Below are 5,125 nucleotides of genomic sequence, written 5' to 3' on the forward strand. Positions count from 1 at the left end.
GCGACGGGGAGGGGCAAAAAACCACACCTTATTTTTGCCAACCAGCCAATCAGAGTGAAGGGGCGGGGCGAAGCTAGGCGGGCCGCGAATCCTTTCGAAAGAAAGGTGGGAGGAGCGTCGGAGGCTGGCCAATGAGAGAGGAGAGGAAGCTCGTTTGAGAGGATGGAGACTTGAGAGAGAGAGAGGAGTGAGTGATGAAGGGACCGCTTTCTGGGTGTTTTGGACTTCAACTCCCACAATCCCTCGCGTTGACGCTGGGTGGGGCCGATGGGAGTTGTAGGCAAGGCACAACTCTCAAAATAACCTATTCATGTTGTGAGGTCCTAATCGCTAAGGAGGACAAGGCATCCCTAAGCGCAGAGCACTACAAGCTAAAAACACTCTGGCTTTTCTTAGAATCATAGAGTTGGAAGAGACCCCAAGAAGGGCCCTGATCCAGTCCAGCCCCATTCTGCCATGCAGGAACTCTCAATCAAAGCATCCCTGACAGATGGCCATCCAGCCTCTGTTTAAAGACCTCCAAGGAGGGAGACTCCACTACACTCTGAAGAAGGAGTTTGTTCCACTGTCGATCAGCCCTTACTCTCAGGAAGTTCCTCCTAATGTTGAGCTGGAATCTCTTTTCCTGCAGTTTGCATCCATTGCTCCAGGTCCTAGTCTTTGGAGCAGCAGAAAACAAGCTTGCTCCCTCCTCAATATGACATCACTTCAAATACTTAAACAGGGCTATCATATCACCTTTTAACCATCTTTTCTCCAGGCTAAACATCCCCAGCTCCCTGAGTCTTTCCTCATAGGGCACCCTTCACCATTTCAGTCACCCTCCTTTGGACACATGGCTCCAGTTTTTCAACATCCTTTTTGAACTGTGGTGCCCAGAACTGGGACCCAGTATTATTCCAGGTAAGGCCTGAAGTATCCCAGGTGAAGCTTGCTTGATCCAGACTGGAAGATTTGGGTTGTAGTTCTTGGTGAACCATGAAACTCGTTGGATAGCCTTGCTCCAGTCATGGTCTCTCAGCCTGGGATAAAGTGCAGAACAGGAGAACCAGTGTATGCTCTCTTGACCTCATTTGAGGAAGGATAAGATCAATGCCTCCTAGCAGAACGTGCTGTTAATACACACCACAGAAAATACAGTCTTGTTGATTCTTCCTTTTCCCTCATAATATCCTTTGCACTTTTGTTAACTTGGTCTCGATAATAACAGGAAGCCATAAATAATGCTAAAATATCATTTTGGGAGAATCACTTAGAAAGCGCCGTTTGTGGCTTTGCTATATGTAGCATGCATTGGGAACAGTTTCTACAGGATATACATCACTTTGGTTAGGAGGAAGTTTGATTTATGGCTTAGATTTGGGAATCCATGGAGAAAAGGGTTTTTTTTATATAGATTGTACGGTCGCTCATGTTTCATTTAACTAAAACACAGTTGTGTGAGTGCAGCATCTGAGCTTGTAAACTGCATTTTGTGATCTTTCTTTGAGAAGCAGTTTTATTGCTGAATGTTTTTTTTCCTCCCCAAAGCAAGTCCACTTTTCTCCCAGCAAACAGGGATATCAGATTAAAATGCCAAGATTCATCTAGCAACTACAACAGATGAACAATATTTCTAAACCGCTTCCCATATTTTCTTTATAACTTACTTAATATCTGCAACATTTCTTTTTATCGCTGTAGCAATTGTACAATTTGCTGTCTTTTAAACCTTACTGGTTTTTCCCCCCTGCACTGATGGTAAATTGGAAAGTTAAGTGCAAAGCGATATATCTATACTCAAGATGTAAGCCCAGGTAAGTGTGTACAGGAGGTTTTCCTAACATGTGTCAGGCCACAAGGCCCATCATTCCCAGCCAGTATAGGCATTGCTCATGCTGCCACATATTACCAGGTAAATGGGCAATTTTCTGGTGGGGGCAACAAGATTATGGCTTAAATTTTAATAACGATCCTGAAGTTTTATTGGCGTTTATCACATGGAGGTTTTGGGGGGATTTTGCGGCTCAGATCCAATGTGATTGCGGGTCCACGATGTGAATTCACGTCATAACGTGAATGTGTTATCAGACACAATTCCTTTCTATGGGCTCTCCTTCCGTGGCGCTTCCACAGTGATTCCAAAGTGACTCCATTTTGATGAATTCAGAAATAAAGTGAATTCGCAGAATTCGCTTTCAAGCTCGCTTCGATTTCACTCCGATTTGATCTGGTGTGGAATGCAACTTTGCTTCCATCCCGATACACCCACCCGAACCTCCAAGGTCCCACATTTCCCATGATGCCATGCTCCTCTCCCCCTGCTTCTATTGCTGCCGAGGGGAAATGCGGTTTCCCCAGTGGAAATGCTGTGGAAAAGGCAGAGAGCTACTGGGGAATGAATGTATTCATGTTTTAACGTGAACAGGAGACATGCTGGCGAGGAGGGGGAAAGCGGCTGTTTCTGGTGCCCTGGGGAAGGCTGCTTGTGCCACTGGAAAAAACGGACCATATATCTCAGAGAAAGAGTGCTACTTTGGGTGACACAGGGGACCATCTCTCCCATTGAAAGGCTCCTTGTGGGACTGGGAAAAAAATGGACCATATATCCCAGAGAAAGAGCTAGTTTGGGTGCCAAGACGGACCCAATCTCCCAGAAAAAGAATGCTAGCTTGGGTGCCAAGATGGACCCGATCTCCCAAAAAAGAGTGCTAGTCTGGATGCCAAGACAGACCTGATCTCCCAAAAAAGAGTGCTAGTTTGGGTGCCAAGATGGACCCAATCTCCCAAAAAAGAGTTCTAGTTTGGGTGCCAAGATGGACCCGATCTCCCAAAAAAGAGTGCTAGTTTGGGTGCCAAGACGGACTCTAAAGCCCATTGAACATGAAGCAATCTTTCACGGGAGGCTAGCATTCAGATCCAAAGGATTTACTTCCAAGTAAACCTTCAACTTCTACACTGATTATTTTGCAGTGAATAATAATAAACAATTCCTTAATAATAATAATAAATGGATGGGGGCTCTGACATGGAGGATAGATATAGATGTGGCTGAAATCGATGAGGAGATTGACAGGAGAATAGCTGTAGATGTGGCAGAAATGGAAGAGGAGAATTACAGGAGAATAGCTGTAGATGTGGCAGAAATGGAAGAGGAGAATTACAGGAGAATAGATGTAGATGTGGCTGAAATGGATGGGGGCTCTGACACAGAGGACCCCTTTGAATTTAGCCGCCAGGGATGGGAAAAAGAAGGGAGTCTTTCACGTGAGGCTAGCATTCATGTGAAAGTGGAACCAGGCTCCCTTCTTCACTCCAGAAGTGCAAAGGTTCAGGATGCATTCAGACCCCCACTGAACATGTGCAAGGGTCCCGATTCGAATCGTTGAATTTGCATGGTATGCACCGGTGTGGTAATACAATGTGCACTCACTCTGCTTTGCGTGAATCCGCATCATGTGACTTGCCTTGGATTCGATTCCCCCTCGATTCGGAAGGGCAACGGAAGGGCAACCAGGTGTGATAAAACATTCATGTTACGACGTGAATTCGCATTGTTGAACCAGGAGTCACCCCGGATCTGAGCTGCATAAACCTCTGTGTGATAAACCTCATTGTAAATGTATGTTGTCGTTGTATGCCTAATAAAGGTTGACTGACTTACAGAAGAGAGAGCCAGCATGGAGACCAGGGTTCGAATCCTTAGTCATGAAAACTCTGCGTGAAAACTCTCTGGATAGAATCATAGAGTTGGAAGAGACCGCAAGGGCCATCCAGTCCAACCCCCTGCCATGCAGGAAACCACAATCAAAGCATCACCGACAGATGGCCATCCAGCCATCTGCTCTGAACAAATCTGCTTACCTTAAGGGTTGCTTTAAATCTGAAACAATTTGAAGGCACACAACAACAACAACAATACAGTAAAAAATCAACAATGATAAAGGTACTTTAGTAAAAAAAAAAGAGTAATTTCAAGGAGAAAAGGCAGAAATCAGATACATTACTTTAAACATAATTCATTTGGAATGCTCTACTCTCCCAAGAGAAACCAAATTGAACCTAATTCCAAATATGCTTGGCTTTTTTGCAACTTTGATGATACTGCATTTGCCTTCGTTTTCTATCAGTTGTTCCCAACCTCTAAGAAAACAACGAGAAAAACGTCCAGATCATGTTTTCTAGTACATTGCTTTATTTTTATTTTTTTTCAAATATACAATTGGGCTTTAAACAAGTAAAATATATTTTTAAAAAAATTCCAATGACATATAGTGCATAACACTTATTGTTCTCATTTTGTAAATTCAAAAGTTTCAGCTAAAGCAATACAGTGCTTGTAAAATGAACGCAAGTCATAATTTATTGCCTTAATTGCTTGTACTTACAAACTGGAGAATTCTTGTAACAGAAGCCTACTAGTTGTAGAGATTGTAAAGCATTCTGGCGTCAGTATTGCAAGATTCTCCCTGATAACAGAAATCTCGCCCTAGTGATTTCATTGAAAATAAATCTGTTGTTCAGCTTAATACCTTATTAGCAAACCAGCAGGAGAGATTAAGCTAGCCTAAGAAGTCCTGCCATACTCTAAGGCCAGGATCCAAGGTTGTACTTTCATTGGCTATTGTTGCTTCCATTAGAACTGAACCTTTCTTCCCCTGCAAATCCTCATAGAGCACCATACTGAGGAAATCTACAATAGGTTTTGGGTGCCATGGAAGGCTACAGTGGAGTTTGAATAAAGTACAGTATCTACTCTGCTAGCATTATAAATGGGAGTTCACAGTTGGATTATGGCCCAAAGATTGATTTAAGTATTGCCAAATACAGTACTGTAGTACTTTTAGATCCTTTCTTCTCAGTTTATGAACAATCCTCCCTATAACAGCTTAACCTTAAAGATTGCACCCATTCACTCTTAACCATCATGTCAACATTCTCAGTTCCCATATGTATTTCAAGCACTTTCCAGTCCCAGCTACAGTCTATCAAGTTTTCATAGTTTTTTGTGGGTTTTTCAGGCTATGTGGCCATATTGTAGGAGAGTTTATTCCTCATGTTTCATCAGCAGCTGTGGCTGGTATCTTCTCTGAAGATGCCAGCCACAGATGCTGGTGAAACATGAGGAATAAATTCTCCTAGAACA

The sequence above is a fragment of the Sceloporus undulatus genome, chromosome 7, assembly GCF_019175285.1.
Source record: "Sceloporus undulatus isolate JIND9_A2432 ecotype Alabama chromosome 7, SceUnd_v1.1, whole genome shotgun sequence".
NCBI lineage: Eukaryota > Metazoa > Chordata > Lepidosauria > Squamata > Phrynosomatidae > Sceloporus > Sceloporus undulatus.